The sequence below is a fragment of the Fukomys damarensis genome, unplaced genomic scaffold, assembly GCF_012274545.1.
Source record: "Fukomys damarensis isolate Sample0158 unplaced genomic scaffold, DMR_v1.0_HiC HiC_scaffold_16, whole genome shotgun sequence".
NCBI lineage: Eukaryota > Metazoa > Chordata > Mammalia > Rodentia > Bathyergidae > Fukomys > Fukomys damarensis.
Genome location: NW_022900928.1, coordinates 47,016,341 through 47,035,129, shown reverse-complemented (window position 1 = coordinate 47,035,129; position 18,789 = coordinate 47,016,341).

Genomic DNA, 18,789 nt, shown 5'->3' with positions numbered 1-18,789 from the left:
TTTTTTTTTTTTTTTTTTTTTTTTTTTGTACCAGGGATTGAACTCGAGTCCTTGCACTTGCAAAGCAGGCACTGGAACCACTGAGCTAAATCCCCAGCCCAAAAACTCAGATTCTTAACACAAAACAAATTACCTTGAATTATTTGTTGGATAGTTCCCTAAATTGACCTTGTTTAGTGGGATAAGAAAAATCTACACACTAAACAGTAAAATAAATTTATTCTATAATTCTAGAATAATTAATTTGATTTTAAATTTTAAATCATTTCCCTTATTAGCATGTACATAAGCTGTACAGAGCATTGCAAGGAATTTGTATCAATGAATAAATTTGTTTATTAGATGCTTTTTAAGAGTTGTTTTTAATCACATTTTTATTGGTTATACAGATTAACCTATTTCATTTTGGCAGATTTGTACACATGTCTAACACACTTTGATCATTTTTTCCATTAATTTTATTGGTACATTTTAGATATACAATACAGTTACATTCATCATTAGGATCTTGTACCTTTACATGTCATATCTTGCTTCTTATTTTTCCCTATACCCCTGCCCTCCCTTCACCCCCTTCACCCTTTCTTATTTACAAAGACCTTTTTCCATGTTTTTCTATTTTTCATATTTTTTATTTTCCCTTCTTTCCTTTCACCTACCACTCCCTCTTCCCCTACTCCTTTAGACATTTTCTTCCTATTTCACAAGATCAGTCATACCTTTTGATCCTTATTTACACTTTTAGTTTTTCACACCAGAGAAACTATTCAAAATTTACACATGTCCTATTTATTTCCTTAAAAGTATGGCTTCAGCTAAAGGTTTAGGGAAAGTGGGATGGATAGGGGAAGGGTAATAAGGGAAAAGAAAAAAATGTGAGATAAAGAAAAGATGGAAATAAAGTGCTTGTAGATGGGGAGGGGAGGAGGGGGTGAAGGGAGGGCAGGGACAAGGGAAAAAATGAGAACCAAGACCTGTCATGTAGAGGTACAAGATCCCAACAATGAATGTAACTGTACTGTATCCCTAAAATGTACCAATAAACTCAATTAAAGCCGAAAAAAAAAAGTATGGCTTCAGTGTTCATCCACTTAGCTATAAATGTCTCTAGTTTCTCATTCTTTATGGCTGAGTAGTACTCCATTTTATTTTTTAAAAATTCTTCTTTATCCACTCTGCAGTTGATGGGCAACTTGGCTAAGTTAAAAGTTGGAAATTTTGGGCCCGGGATTTAGCTTAGCGGTTCGGTGGCCTGCCTTGCAAGCACAAGGACCCGAGTTCAATCCCTGGTACAAAAAAAAAAAAAAAAAAAAAAAAAAAAAACCTTGGAAATTTTGATCCTTTTAACCCCCTCATCAATCCCCCCAAGTTTCACATTTCAGGTGGGTGTTTCAATAGGTAAAATATATTTTGAGCATATCCATCTCCCCTATTACCCATACTGAAGCATTCTTTCTCTCCCCCTTATTTTCTTCCTCTTGTCTAATAATAGTTTCCTTTCTCCTATTTATCACTCCACATACTAGGGAGAACAAGTAATGTTTTCTGGATTTGGTTGTTTTGCTCAATGTGATGATCCCCAGATATGTCCATCTTCCTAAAAATGTCAAAACTTTATTCTTCTTTCTGATTGAAAAAAATTCATTCTACACATATATCATGTTTTCATTACCCATTTAGCTTTTGATGGGCACATAGGACAGTTCCATATCTTGGTTATTATGAATTGTGAAGCAATAAACATAGACATTCAGGAATCACTGTAGTACTCTTACTTTAATTGTTTCAAATATATATCCAGGAGTGGTACAGCTAGATCAAATGGTATGTCTATTTTTAGTCTTGTTTGTTTGTTTTGAGGATTGTTCATACTGATTTCCATAATGGTGATACTAATTTATATTCCAACCAGTAATATAAAAGCGTTCCTTTTTCTCCTCATCAGCATCTATTGTTTTCTGTATTCTTGATAAGAACCATCCTAACTCAAGTAAGATAAAATCTCAATATAGTTTTGATTTGCATTTCCTTAATGGCTAAAAATGTATTTCTTAACAACTTGTACTTCTATTTTGAGAACTTTCTCTTCAGTTCATTTAGCAATTTATTGATTTAGGTATTTGACTTTTGATATTAAGTTTTTATCTTAATATACTCTAGATACTAATTTTCTGTTGGAAGAGTAGCTGGCAAAATTTTTGTTCCATTCTGTAAGCTGGATCTTTACTCTGATACTTGTTTCCTTTGCTGTGCAGAAACTTTTTCATTTCATGTAGTACTATTTAATTCTTGCTGTTTTTTTCTGTGATAGTGAATTCCTATTCAAGAAGTCTACATGCCTATGACTTAAAGTGCTTTGCTTGTTTTCTTTTCACAGTTTCAAAATTATAAGTCCTATATACCATATCTTTAACTGTTTTGAATCAATATTTTTTGAGGGTGAGAAATAAGGATAAGTTTCAATCTTCAACAAGTGGATACACAGTTTTCTCGGCACCATTGGTTTCAAAGACTGTCTTCTCAATATATAAATATATATTTATATTATATATATTTATATTTTATATACAGTACAGTTATATTTTGTATACAGTACAGTTACAATAGGAAGAAAACGCCTCTTGATTTTTTAAATTAATTAATTTTATTGGTACATTTAGGTATACAATGTAATGACATTCATCATTGAAAATTTGCACCTTTACATAATCCATCTTGGTTCTTATTTTTTCCCCATTCCCCTGCCCTCCCTTCAACACCTCCACCCCTGCCTATCTACAAAGACTTTGTTTCCTTTTTTCTTTTTTTCATGTACATTCTATTCCCATCTTTCTTTTCCCTACCTCTTCCCTTTGCACTTTTCTTCCTATTTCACAATATCTATTATACCATTTAGTCCTTATTTACACTTTCAGTTTTTGACACTAGAGAAACTATTCAGTATTTACACATACACATCCCATTTATCTCACTTAAGAGTCCACATCAATATGCATCCATTTAGATATAAATGTCTCTAGTTCTCATTAGCTCAGTTGTTTCACTGCTTGCTTCAATGTATATTTTTGGCTCTTTTGTCAAGAATCACATGACTCTAGTTACATGAGTTTGTTTCTGTGTTCTCTGTTTTGTCCCATTGGTTTAATAATGTCTATCTGAGTGCCAGTATCATGTTGTTTTTGTCACTATGCCTTTGTAGTACAATTTGCAATCCACTATTGTGGCATCTCCAAACCATTCTCTATTTGCTTGGGTGTGCTTTGGCAATCCTTACTGTTTCATGGAAACATAAATTTTCTGATTGTTCCTCTAGTTTTGGTTTCTTATCAATATTTTTATGGAGACTGCCACAAATCAGTAGATTACTTTTGATACTAAAGCCATTTGAACATATTAATTCAGCCAATCCATAAACATGGTAAGTCTTTCCATATTCTGGCTTCTTCTTCAATTTCTTTCTTCAGTGTTCTGAAATTTTCATTGTAGAGCTCTTTCATCTCTTTGGTTAGATTGGTCATTTTTGGGTTTCTTTTTTTCTTTTTGTTGTTTTGGTTTTTGTTTCATTTTGTTTTGTTTTTTTAAGCCATTGTGAATGGAATTATTTTTCCGTTATTTTTTTCTTAGCTAGTCCATTATTGGTGTATAGTAAACCTATTGATTTTTAATGTTGAATTTATATTGTGCTTCACTGCTGAATTCATTTATCAGATCTAAAAGCTTTTTGGTAGAGAGTTTTCTCAGTTAGGATCATGTCATCTACAAACAAGAATAATTTGACTGTTTCATTTCCTAATATGTACCCCTTCTTAAATTTGTACTCCTTCTTAAACATTTACAATGTTTTAATCAAGTAATGCAGCTTTTTGAAATTAGAAAATTTAAGACAACTCAATAGCACAAAGTAAAGGATTACTTTGTTATGATAAGCCACTTGTAAATAAAATCAATACTCTGTTTTAATAACATTGAAGTTTGGCAGCAGAATGCGACTGGTTTAAGCCCATACCCTCTCAGTGTTGAAAAGCTGTGAACATATTTCCCCTCACAGTAAAAGCAGGAGCTCTACAAGAGATCTTTACCAGGCTAACACTGAGTATGCAAGATGCATGTAGGATGCCAACACCTCCTAAAGAATCTAGTTAAGGAGAGCACATACATCTTTCAGTGATGAATTTGAAACCTAGATGACATGAATTTGCAAGAGCACCTGCTCTTTGGTGTGACACAGCACATTCATTCCTAGTAGCTCCTGCTCCACACTCCTGTTCCGCATTCATCAAAACCTGTCAAAAGGTAGAGGAGATCAATTATCCGTCCTGAGAATTATGCATGATGGCTACTGAGAGCAGTTAACCAGGCCATGCACAAGAGAATTCCTTGCCCAGTTATTGATATAAAGTCACTTGATAGGAGCTCTGACTATACTTGAATACAAAAATTTTGGCTTTGCTTCCTTTTATTTTTTATTTTGCCGAATTATTTTAGCCACAATTTCAAGAATGATATTGAATAAGAGTAGTGAGAATGGGCAACTTTTCTTTGTTACTGACTTGAGAGCAAACGCTTCCAGTCTTTCCATATTAGTAACGATGCTGACTGTCAGTTTTCTGTATATGGCCTTTATTATACTGAGAAATGATCCTTAAATACCTAGTTTTGTTAAGGTTTTTATAATGAAGGAATGTTGAATTCTATGGAAGGCTTTTTATGCGTCAGTTGAAATATGCATGTGAATTTATCCTTGATTCTATTTATGTAATATAGTACATTTATTGGTTTGCATATATTAAATGATATTTCCACCCCAAAATGAAACCAGTGTGACATGGCGTATGATCTTTTTAATGTGTTGTTGAGTTTTGTTTGTATTTTATTAAGGACTTTTAAAACTATGCTTGCCAAGAAAATTATTTTGTAGTTGTCTTCTTTTGTTGTGCTCTTGCTCAGTTTTGGCGTAAGGGTGATGTTGGCCTCATAAATGAGTTTGGAAGTGTTCCTTCCCTTTTTAGTTAATGCAATAGTTTGAGGATCAATGGTGATTTACTTTTCCTCAAAACTATTTTTAATTTTTATTTTATTTGTACACGTTTGCAGTTCACGTAGTTTATAGTCATACTGGGGAATGGTTACACGTAACATTCCAGCATATTTCTTTCTTTCTTTCTTTTCCTTTAAATCCCCTTCCTTTCCCTCCCACTCCATCCCTCCTCCTCATGTTCCCCTATCCCATTTTTAATTCATGTTAATATTATTTTTCTTAACTCATGCTATGGGATATAATTTTCTTATTAATTGATATTACTAGGTTTCTATAAATGGCATGTCTTTATTCTTATTTCTCCTTGCCCTCCTCTAAACCCCTCACTCTTGTTCCCTTGTTCCTTTTTTGCTATTGGATGAAATCTTTTTATCCCCTCGATCCACCCTTTATCATTTTGTTTATACTTTTTCCCACTCTAGGTACACCCATTTTCCTACAAATGTCTCAAATTTGTCATTCTTTATAACTGAGTAGTATTCCATTATCTATAGATACCACATTTTTTGTCCAATTGTCTCTTGATGGGTATACAGGCTGCTTCAAGGATTTAGCTATTACAAATTGTGCTGCTATAAACATTGGAATGTATGTACTGCTATAGTATGATTACCCAAGCAAGCTATTTGGGGAAGTCAACTAGCAGAGGGATAGCTGGGACATATGAAATTTCTATTTTCAATTCTTTGAGAAATCTCTATACTGATTTCCATAATGTTTATACTAGATGCATTCCCACCAACAATGAAAGAGGGCTCCTTCTTTCCCACAGCTACACCAGCACTTGTCATTGTTTGATTTCTTAATGGGTGCCATTTTTTCCAGAATAAGATGGAATCTTAGTGATGTTTTAATTTGTGTTTCTTAAATGTACAGAGATGTTGAATATTTTTTCATGTATGTGTTCACCATTTGTATTTCTTCCTCTGTGAAGTATCTGCTCATTAATCTCGCCATTTCTTGACTGGGTCTTTAATTTTAGGTGGGTTACTTTTTGCAAATCTTTTTAAATTCTAGATATTAGTCCTCTGTCTGAGGAAAAGCTGGCAAATTCTTTTCCATGCTGTAGGTTGTCTCCTTGATATGGGAGTGATATCAGACCTCTGAATTATATAGGGAAATACTATAAACACCAACCTGCTACATGCCTGATATGTTGAGTTTGTGTTCTCTGTAATCAAAGAATGAATTATAGGAACAATAGAGGTTAAAAGTAGAAAATATTTACGAAGGGATATACAGCTCCTGCCTGAGAGGGACAGGAGGGGCTCTGGAGAGTTGGTTGCCCAGGACCCCGTTTCACTGGGGAAATTTTATAAAGCACAACCATGTGGGTACAACATGGATTGAAGCCATGATCAACCAGTAAGGTTACAAGTATAGCCGCTTAAGTAGTAGTGATCCAATGGGGAAGCAAGTCATGTAGCAAGTGTATGTGGAAAGAATAAAGAACTTTTCTGGGAAATGATGAGTCCAGTGGGTCTTGGTCACCCACTGGGGTGGCAGATGTCTATCTAAACTTCATTAGGCCTGGTGTTACTACTTATCTCTTGGGGAAGCATTAGGCCTATTAATTTTGTATTTATTTTGAGGCCTGGCCTCTAACTAATGCACCTCCAGTCACAGTTGTAATGTGTTTTCACCTTTTGTCCTGACTCTTTTGAGGGCCCAGCCCTATCTGACTGCTTATAATATTTCTACCTAACTTACCTGTCTATATCTCCAAGCTACTAATTGGTTATTTTACTATACAGAAGATTTTTAGTTTGATATAATCCCATTTGTTTATTCTTCTGCTATTTCTTGTGCAATTAAGGTTCTGTTTAGAAAAATCCTTTTCTATACCTATGTCTTCAAACAGTTTACCTATTTTATCTTCCAGTATTTTTAATTCTTCTGGTTTGCTTAAATCTTTGATCCATTTTTATTTTAATTTAGTATATGGTGAGAAATAAGGGTCCTGTTTCAATATTCTGAAAACAGATAACCATTTTTCCTAACCCTATTTGTTGAATAGGCTATCTTTCCTCCAAAATATGCTTTTGGCCCCGTTGTCAAAGATCAAGTGATTGAATATGTCTGAGGATATTTCAATATCCTAAATTCTGTTCTATTGATACATGTATCTGTTTTTGTTCCACTATCATGCCATTTTTGTCACTATTGCTTTGTAGTATTGCTTGAAGTTGAGTATTGCTATGAGTCTTGCTTTGCTTTTACTGTCCAAAATTGCTTTTCCTAATCTGAGTCTCTTCTGATTCCATATGAATTTTAGGATTGTTTTCCTAAAGTGTGTTATTGGTATTTTGATTGGAACTGCAGTGAATCCATAATAGGAGTTTGAGAAGTATGACTATTTTGCCAACATTGGCTCTGCCTATTCCAGAAGCAAGGGACATCTTTCCATTTTCCCATCTCCTCTTCAGTTTCCTTCTACAGAGTACTATAGATTTGGAGATCTTTTACCTCCTTACTTAGGTTAATTCCTAGGTATTTTAGTTTTCTTAAGGTGACTGTGAATGGTATTATTTTCATAATTTTCTTCTCATCCCATTCATTGTTGGTGTACACAGATGCTAATGATTTTGTGTGTTGTTCTTATATCCTTCTACTTTAATGAAGTTGGTTAATTCTAAAAAAAAATTTTTTTGTAGAGTTCTTTGGGTCCTCTATACATAATATCAGGTCATCTTCAAATAATGATAATTTGTGTTCTTCCTTTCCTATATGTATCACATTTCTCTCTTTCTCTTACCTAATTCCTCTAGATAGTGTTTCAAAGTATTACGTTGAATAGAAGAGGTAACAGAGGACATTCTTGATTTGTTCTTGATTTTAGGGGGAATGCTTTTAAGTTTTCCTCATTTAATATGATAGTGATTATTGGTTTGTCATAAATAGCCTTAATCATATTCAGGTATGGTCCTTTTATACCTGTTTTCTTCAGGATTTTTATAACAAAGGGATGTTGAGTTTTGTTGATAGACTTTTCTGTGTCTATTAAAATGATCATATGGTTTTTTATCTTGTTCATATTTATATGATGCATTATACTTATTGACTTACATATATTGAACCACCCTTGCATCTCTGGGATGAAACCTACTTGATCATAATGTAGCATCATTTTTATAGTGTGCTGCATTCTATTGTCTAATATCTTGTTGAGGATTTTTGCATCTATGTTCATTAACATAGTTCTCATATTTAGTTGAGTCTTTATCTGGTTTGGTGATCAAGGTGATACTGGCTTCCATAAATAAATTTGGGAGCACTCAGTCCCTTTCAATTTCTTTGAGTAGCTTGAGCATTGTTGATATAACATCTGTAAAAGTTTTGTAGAATTCAACAGTGAATCCACCATGTCCTTGGCTTTTATTAGCATATTATTACATCAAATTTATTACTTGTTATGGGGTTCTTAAGCATATTTATGTTTGCTTGGGTTATTTTTGGTAGTTTGTATGTATCTAGGAATCTGTCCATTTCTTCAAAATTTGCTAATTTGTTGGAATATAATTTTTCCAAGCAGTTACTATCTATTATCTGGATTTCAACAGTGCCTGTTGTGATTTCCCCTTTTTCATCTCTAATTGCTTTGATGTGAATATTTTCTCTCTTTCTTTTGGTGAGTTTTACTATGGGATTATCTCTTTTATTTTATTTTTTATTTTTGGAAGAACCAGCTCTTTGATTCATTGACTTTTTTAGAGATTTTTTTCATTGATTTCTGATCTCAGCTTTATAATTTCCCATGTTAGTTTTGGTTTGAGGGTGGTTTGTTGCTTCTGAGATTTTAATTGTTTTATCTTTACTTGAGCTGGTTTTGTGAACAAGTCCATGATCTGTTTTGGAAAGAGTACAATGTGCTTCTGAAAAGCTGTATACTGTGTTGTAGAAGGGATAGAATACTCTGTATAAATCTATTAAGTCCATATGTTCCAGGGTGTAGTTCAGCTCTGATGTTTCTTTTGTTGTTGTTGTTGTTTAATTGATCTATCACTGTACATAAGTAAGGTGTTAAAATCCTTTCTATGATCATGTTAGTTTTTATTTGATCTTTTAGTTTTAATAGTTTTTGTTTTTTGAAGAAAGGTAGTCCAGTGTTCAGTGCATATATGTTTATCAACGTCATCTCTTCTTGTGGATTATTCCTTAACTGGTATGTAGTGACATTCTTTGTCATTTCTAATCAGTTTTAGCTTGAAGTTTAGCATGTCTGATATTAAAATTGCTACCTCTGCTTGTTTTCAGGGTCCAGGTGTATGACACATTGTTTTCCATCTTTAAATTTTTAATCTATGAATATCTTTTTTCATTATATGAGTTTCTTGAACACATTAGACTGCTGAATTCTATTTTTTTAAGCCAGTTTGCCAATCTGTCTTTTAATCAGAGAAATTACTGTGATGTATTGATTATTTACAATCATAGTCTTCTTTATATTTTGGGAAATCCTTTGTTTTTCTCTTTCTGAAATTTGTGATACTGTTTATCCACTGACTTTACTAATTTCCTCTGTGTTTTTAGCTGTGTCCATTTTGTAATTTCTGTTGAGATATTCTTAAGTATTTTCTCAAAAGCTGGTTTAGTATTCATGTATCTTTTGATCTCATCTTTTTTATGGAAATATCATCTTTCTCCATATATATTGAAGTTTAACTTTGTTGAGTAAGTTAATCTTGGTTGAAAGTTATTTTCTCTTAGCACTTGAAATACTTCACTCTGAACTTTTCTGAACTAAGAGGTCTCTGTGATTCTAATCAGCTAACACTTACATGTGAATTTTTGGTTTTCTCTGGCTACTTTTAAAATTCTGTTTTTGTTTTTTTGTTTTGTTTTTTTTCTTTTGCTGGATATCTTTTAACTTAATAAGGATATTCCTTGGTCATTCTCCATTTATCACGATAATTTGGTGTTCTATAAGCATCACTTGCTTATATTTTAAACTATTTTCATATATTTGGGAAATTATCTTTCATGATTTCTGTAAACATATTTGTGAATCTATCTGTGCTATCTTCTAGTTTTTCTCTATCTACGATTAACCTTAGATTAGTCTTATTGTCTCCTAGTAGCTGCTCTATAGTTTTCTCTTATTCTCTTATTTTCTGTACAGCTTCTCTGAGCTTTTTATCATAATTTACTATTTGATTCTCAATATCAGACACTGTCTTCAAATTGTCATTTCTTCAATGCATGAGTTCTATAAAGGTTTTTATTTCAGGTATTTCTGTCTGATATCATTTCACAGATTCCATATCCTATTGAATCTATCACTGAAGTTTTGAACTCTTTTGCTTAGCTTGTCCAGATTTTTAACTGTTTCTCCAAAATTCACCGGGGACACATTGAGTGAAAGTGCAGTGGACTTTGGGTTCATTTTCTCTTAAATTCATCTATTTTCTTCATGCTGTCTATGAATTTTGCATAGAGTTCTGCTACCTGGTATTTGTTTACTTATCCCTTTGTGATCCCTTGCTCTGCTTTGGGAGAGTTGGATAAACTCAGGGATCTTTTGTTGTCTTGCTTCCCCACGCCTGCATATATGTGTGTGTGTGTGTGTGTGTGTGTGTGTGTGTGTGCTCCTCCCTTTGGAGGGAGGGGGAGAGATACTGCAGGTTGAGGGCTAGAGAGTTTGTGATTTATATGGAGATTTTTAGTAGGATTTTAGTAAGATGTTTCCTCTCCATAATTTTTGGTTTTGCATACCTAGTACAAGTATTTACTCATTTTGTTATTTACTTTAAGTAATTTGGAGTCTACCATGATGCTGTACGGGAAAAATTACTTCTTGTTATAATGGCATCAACAGAGTCAATTATACAACATTTCTATATGATAGTTCTTTCAAGTACACTTTCCCCCTTTGTCTATCCTCTATGTACACAATGATCTTATATCATTTGTGATTGTTCTGCAATGAGTTAGGTGAAATGGAGGGAGAAGAATAAAAGGTGTTTGGATAAGAAGTATAAAATATGAAGGGAGAGGTTTTTAGGGGTGGATTGTGAAAGATGAGAAGAAAAATTTGATGTGGGGTTTGTTTCTATTGGATTACTTTTAGTTGAAAGGATAGTATTGAGATTTTTTTCAGAGGATATTTGTACAAGAGTGAAATATTGAGAAAGGAGGTTTACTGTATGACTGAGGAAAGCTGTGTGGTTGTCACAACTTGCTGATAAAGAACAATAGAGAAGATATGGGAGACTCAAAACATTAGGATAGGGAGAATTGAGGGTAACACCAGAGAAGACAGGACTGACTGTGGGAGAACTAAGTACGGGTAATTGAAAACTTAGGATGAGGAATTAAGAAATATGGTGATAGTATGGCTTTGGAGATTTGAGGTGAAGAAGCTAGACAGGGAACTGAGACAAGAGAGAGTACCTAGATACCTATTAAATCAGAAACAATGGAAGAAAAAATACACAATGATGAAAATTTAATAACCAAAAAACATAAAATAATATAACATGGCCTCACACTACTAAATAAACTGAGAAAGAAGCAAAAATCTCAAACCTATGAGATATCCAATAGGAACACATATTAAATATCCCAGTGAGACACTGTATATGCGATTCACATGTAGTTTCTGTGCCAGAGATTCTGAGGGCTCACACCCCAATTACTCCTCTGAGCCTTCCACTGCAATACTGAAGTTAACTCATACTCAGGGCTTCTTTCCACCAGGTTGCAAGGATTCTGGCAGAATCTGATCCAGTCCAAATTCTTGATGTCCTTCTTCCTGAGTGTGATGGTGGAATCAGGAGACTGATTCACTCGTATGAAACTGTCTACTGAGTATTCCTATGTGATAAAAACAACTACAGCAATGACATGCTAATTAGTAACTGTAGTGTTTATCTGGGGAAGTTGAACACATATCATGAGACCTACTTTTGCATTGTCCTTTGGCCTAGAGAAGAAATTCACAGTTATAGTGTAAACATCATAACAGCTCAAGTATTGACCCCCAGCTATTTTCCACTAAATGACATAGTCCTGTCTTCTCTTACGGAAAAAAAGCATTCACCAATAATTTCATAGAATCAATTACCTAAAGCCCAGATAGTTGAAAACCAAGTAATGCCAGAGGGTGGAAAGGAAAGAAAAAACAGTGCTTTGTTAAAGTCTTCTGCTATGTGGTATGGAGGAGGAAATAGAAGGGGTGCAAAGAACCCTAACTGTAGTAGAGTTATGAAATATATCTAGATGGGAGGTCTGAGTACAAAATCATTAGCTAAAAATGAGGATGAGAAAGGATGCTAATATAAACATTAGAGAACAAGTTAAAGGGAGACAGATAAAGGAAGGAGAAAAAAGAAAAGAACACATAGAGGAAAGATAAGAAACAGAAAAAAAGAAGTCAAGAGAAAAGACATGGATAAAATTAGAAGGAATAATAAAGGAAAATGGAAAATTCACTTACTCTCTATAAATTTTATTGGAAGAAAAGGGCAAAAGGAAGAGAAACACACACACACACTTAAAAGAAAAAAAAAGCAAGTAATAGAATAAAAGGAAGGTGAAGAGAAAGATCAAAACAGCAAGTAAATAAATAAATAAACTTTCTATTGTTTTTGACACGTGGCTTTTTTCCACAGCTTAGGAATAGAAACAGAGTTTAGACCAAGACCAGACTCTGATCAAGCTGGAAGTCTAAGAAGGCAGTCCACCCCCAGAATGGTGCTGGATGCAGACATCTGCATACAATGGGAAGAGAGCACCAATGTGACCAAACCCTATGTAACTCAGGCCGACCTGGCCTTCAACTGCATGATCAGAGTCCATGGTCACCAGCTGCAGCCCCTCAGCAGGACTCCTTCCAGTCTGTTCTCCAATTCCTAGCTGTCTCTTGTGGCTGTCCTTCCCTCACCCACTCTGAGAACTTGACAGTGTGGAGCCCAGCTTCGAGTCAAGGAGGAGCTATGGGACCCAGGTTTTAATGCTGAGCCCTTCCTTTCAGTCGCATCCCCAACAGCTCTTGTTTCTTTTTTCTTTTTTTGGTACGGGGATTGAATTCAGGACTTTGCGTTTCAGAGGCAGCTGCAGTGCCATTGAGCTAAATCCCCAGCCCCCTTGTTTCTTAATTGTGGCAGCAGGCACTGGGTGGAGGTCACTCACCAACTGTTTACTGTGGAAGGCTACTCTGTGACCAATATCCCATGTTTTCATTGCAGGTTCCAACTACCATTGATTCTCTCAGTTCCAAGCTGGTTCTTTCTTGAAATGTTTTACAGTGGCTTTTAAATAGTGTTCTTTCAGTTGGAATCCTCAAAACAGAATTCAGATATAGTCACCACACTGTGCTTGGCTAAGTCATTCTTATAACTCCTTTTTTGTGATGAATTCTCCTCCCTTCTGGGTTTCTTGTTGATGTTCTCTGAGTCTCTCAGACATAGCTCCTCCTCTGCACAACAATGTTGTATCTTTCCGATCACTCCTTCTCAGTGGAACTTACCTCAGGTTTTATGAGATGAAACCTCTTCTAGTTAGTCATGTTGAATGCCGTATTGCAGACTTTTGCCTTGTCCAAAATCAGGTCCATTGTTTGGCTTGCACTTCTGCTGTCCCATACTGAGGGGAAATAGCTCAGCGACAGTTCCAAGTTGGCAGTGGCTGAGCCAAGGCAGAGAATCCACACGTAAGGAGCTGGTTACGGACCAGAGCGCAGGTCAGAATATTCTACCATGGCCACAGGTCTGAGCCTAGTTTTATGGGGTTTTGTTTGTTTTTATATCTGGTAAATTTCAGCTATGAAATGGTCAGGCCCTAGACTTTTCTTTGTGGGAAATGTTTTTATTACTACTTCAATCTCATTGGTTGCTGTTGATTTCTTAAGGTTTTTTTTAATATCTTAGGTTTGGTAGGTCTTATGTGTTCAGAAATTTCTCCATATCTTTTAGCTTTTCCAGTTTATTGGAAGATTTTGTGAAGCCTACTATAAAATGTTTTTTGCAGTTCCAATTATGGTAGCAGAAGTACCAAAAATCTTCACATTCTCATGTAGTTATGGTTTTCCAACTAGGAAGAATGTAACAGAATGTAGTATGTCTTATGTGGCCATGACCATGGAAGATGGTGCAAAGAACTATTTAGCACCAGCCACACATATACACAATAGAGAAGTCTCTCAGCTGGGTATCATAACTATATCTTGACTATATTTAACAAGCAATGAAACACTGGGGATAATAGCAGAGACATGCCTCATGAAAATTTAAGTCTATAAGGGCAAAGAAAACATATAAGCATAATGTGATGGTGAGTTGTTAATATCAGTTAAGTGGGAGCAAAAAGAAGGGATATTACTTTAAGGTAGGAGGATTAGGAAAAGAGACTGAGTAGGAATGAATGTTGGAGTGAGTTGAGTTTTAAGAGATTAATTATAGATAGCAATATAATCAAAGGTCCAGAAAGTATGAATATCTGTACTATCTATTGCCTCTCAGCATCATGTCCATATCTGAAACAGACCTTGTAGTCTTCAAATGGTATTTCCTAGACATCATTTCCACCTGGCATTGTTTCTAACAAGGGTACACTCTAGAGGAAGATGGAGAAAGAGGTTAAAAAAAATCTTTGTGTGGCCCCTTATCCTGGTCTCAGCCCTTGACTTTATGGGTCACTTCCATGGTTCCAGATACAGCAGTGATTGCCCTCTGGTATTTTCCTGCACAAAAATCACTGCCACATCCCAGGTTTCTATACACCTAGGTTTCTGTACACCCAGATAGATATAGTAGCTGAATCTTGAAGTTGCTAGTCTGAGCTTCACCTCAATTTTTCTAGCCTTCTGATGCCTGTGTGCAAAGTTCTCATTAAATCCTTTCTTCTGAAAAAGAAAGTGTGGTTTCTCTTACCCTATTTAGCCTCTTATTGATATGTCAGAGTAGGTTCTTTATTTTCCTGAGCTTGAATGCATTGAAAACCTTCTTATTAAAGTAAAATCCTACTATAATGCAGCTTGAAATTACAAGGCTACTTAAATTATTATGTGTTTGCTTAAAATGAAATATCTACTGAAAGTGAGACTTTGGGGGCCAAGGTGCCTGCTGCACTTCTCTGCTACAATAGGAATAATGATGATCATACAACTGTGAGGTGGTCTAGGTATTTCTCACTTCACTCAGAGCTTAACAAAAACAAATTCAGCAATTTAAAAATCTTAAACTACAAAATAATTTTTTAAATCTTCATTTTTCAGAAATCTTGGGCAGGTATGGCTGTATATAAAGCTACAAATATTAATGCAGGTTACAAAATGGAATAATTTGAATTCACACTCTTGCTAATTATCATATTAAAATTTTATTGCCAATTGGAAGGGATTGGTACCTTGAAGTGGGAAATTTTTCAGTGTACTGAGATGAAGGTAAGAAATGTTTCTCTCTGAACTTCCTTGCCAATATGAACAGCAGGTCCTCATTTCCCCTTGTAAGACATCATTAAAATTGTCTTCAATCTAGATTTCATTTGCTTGAAAACAATCTAAAAATTTTATTCAAGGTAATTTTCTCACAAAGAAATCCTCAAGATTCACCTCATAACCCTTCATCTATTGCAGTATTAAAACTATAATCACATTTTAATATGCCTCAGGATAAATGCAGAGTTTAAACCTGGAATATACAGCATATCCTTCTAAACTTCAAAAACTCTTTTAAATCTTTCAATAGAAATATTTTATAAATATAGGATATATGATAGTTGAACCCGAAGAATATTGAACAAAGGAGAATGGAATACAACAACAAGCAGACTACAGAGACATTAGACTCAATGTATTATTCTAACAAGGTGGGGAGTGTCTGTGATGGTTTACTTGATTAATTGATGAAAATAATTCACTCAAGAGTGAGCTATATTGAATAAACCTGAGATCCCATTTTCTTATTTTACAGAAAAGAAGGAACAAAACATTTTAAGAGAAGATAGCCTTAAAACAAATTTATCCTGTATAACATAAAAATTCACACCCTGCTATGTCCCACATAGAGGGAACTCAGGATGCCTCCCTAATAAGGCACTGAGAAATTGAGAAATACCTCAGTGAAGGAAGTGAAGTACTGCATCTCCTGGAAAGCTCTATGGTGACTTTTCTCTGAGTACCAAAATGATAATGCGAGATGTTGGGATTTAACTAGTTTCCTGGCTAAAAGGAGAAGAGTAGGATCAGAATGGCAGAAATACAGTGTCAGTACCTAACTTCAGAGGCAGAGTAGGTACAATCAGGAAACAGAGCAGCAACCAGAAAGTAGACTAATGGTTTTGATGTTTACTAATGGTTCATTAGTCACATTATCCCTGAAAATAAAATTAAATGAATCTTTTTAAATTATTACTTTATCTATATAATCTAAAAAATTCCAGTTCAAATGTGCACTATAATGGAGACTCACAACTTCTTGCTCACTGAGATCCTCTTGAGGAAGAGTATTACAATTCTACCTAATAATATAGTATAAATATAGAAAAGATCTAAAGATTTTGTTCAGGGTGACTATATAAAAGATAATAATCTTTCAGACACAATCTTATACCAACTCTGGGTTACTTTTAATTCATGAGTAATAAAAATTATTTTTGCCCAAGTCTATAAATTCACAATTTGTAAAGTAATAATTTTATAAAACCACTGTGCATCATTTCTCCAGTTCCTGAATGTAAGGTTTCAATAGACATATTTGGCTATTGGCCAAATTAGGTACAGTAAGTATCATTATTATAGAAAGGCTTAAAAGTTCCAGAACTTTCCTTCTAACTGGAAAGCCAAAGGCAAAATGTCATCTCTGGAGAAATTGCTGATACAACCATTGAACATTTGAAAATGCAAGGGAAATGATTTTTAACATTAACCCACATTGTCTATTTAGCTAATCCACAAATTATAGCCATAAATAGCTTTAAAAGGGGGATGCATTCTGAGAAATACCTCATTAGACAATTTCATTATTTTGCAATTTTCAGAGTGTGCTTATAAAAACTTATGTGATATATAGCTTGCTACACACATTCTCCTTGTGGTGTAATCTGTTGCTACTAGTTAAACTAATAATGCAGGTTATTGTACTAATATAGGTAGTTGTAACATAATGATAAGTATTTGTGCATCTAAAAATATCTGAACATAGGAAAGATTCATTAAAAACACTAGGCAATGGGAATTTTCAACTCCATTATAATCTTATAGGATCACCCATCATGTGAGTGTTCTATAATTGATCAAAACATTATGTGCTTTGTGACCATAGTTTTAACTTGTAAATACTGTTAGGTCAATTTTTATTTTAATCAACTGGCAACTTCAAATTCTGCTGATATTCCAAATATGTTACATAGGTTCCTTAAAACAAAAATTTGATCAGCATAGCTCCAGGCTTCTGACAGACTCACCCACTAATAGAAAACAAAATGAATCTTTCTTATTATATCAATTTCCTAAGACAAATGACAAAAGTGCATATTTATGTGGTAGAGATGCCTGTATAAATTCACTATATTACTATATTGTTCCTGCCATGGAAAAAATTAGATTGAATAAATAGAGTTTAAAAAGAAAACGCTTTCTTCAAGACTATTGCAAAAAGAGAAAAGGCATACTCAGATTCACTGAAACAGAAAACTAGGATGGGAGTCAAACACTGGCGTAATGGGAAAGTTCATAACTATAATGAAGCCACCTGTTTGTTGACTGGCGCTTATCAAAGTAAGGCTCCTACTCTCTCACAGCCACTGAGAGGGCCCTAACTTTCTTGATTAAACTTTGAAGAGAAAGCCTCCAAAACTGCAGAAGGTTTACATACTAAAATGGCAGAGAAGAGACGTATAGTTCTAAGGTTTCTAAAGGAAATATTGACAGAAAATTAAACATAATATGGTTTCTCTTATATAAGAAACCCAAAATATAAATAAAAGAGAGATAGTAAGAAACAATGAGACAGACTTTTTGAAGATGCAAAAGGGGAACAGCAGCAGGTAGGGGGGAAACGGGATCAAAAAATATCAAGATACGATATATATAACAATTCTCCAAAACAAATACTAGGTATCATAAACATGTCAAGGAAAAAATAATTTTTTAATTTTTAAAAAAGTAAATGTAAACATACACAATAAAAAATAAAATAAAAATTTATTTTTTAAAAAAGCAATTGCTGTCCAAAAAAGGTTAGGGGCTGATACTCAGGAAAATGCTGTCTAAATATTTCAAGCTGAGGGAGCACATAAACTGTCTTAGTCACTTCAGGGCTGTATTTTACTTTTCTCCTATACAATCTACAGAGCAATCTATAAGAACTTTTATGGTTTTGACATTCCATAGATGATCATGATAATCCTTCCAATTACAGTCATTGTTGTTAGACCTGGTAAACAGAAAATAGTAAATAAAAGGAATGCATTAGCAAAACACAAATTTCCAAAGTGTGAGGGCCAGGGATTTATCTCAGTGGTTCCACCACCGGCCTCAAAAGAGCAAGGACCGGAGTTCAATCCCTAATACCAAACAAACAAACAAACAATTTCCAAAGTGTGGAAGGTAAACTCCAGGATAATGCACAGATCCTTTCCTGGAATGTAGTTGTTTGGGAATAGTATGATTATATTCTCAAAAAAAAAAAGAAAAAAACAAGATGGGCCAGGGATTTAGCTCAATGGCACTGAGCCTGACTCGCAAGTACAAGGTCCTAAGTTTGATCCCTGGTACAAAAAAAAAAAAAAAAAAAAAAAAAAAAAAAAAAAAA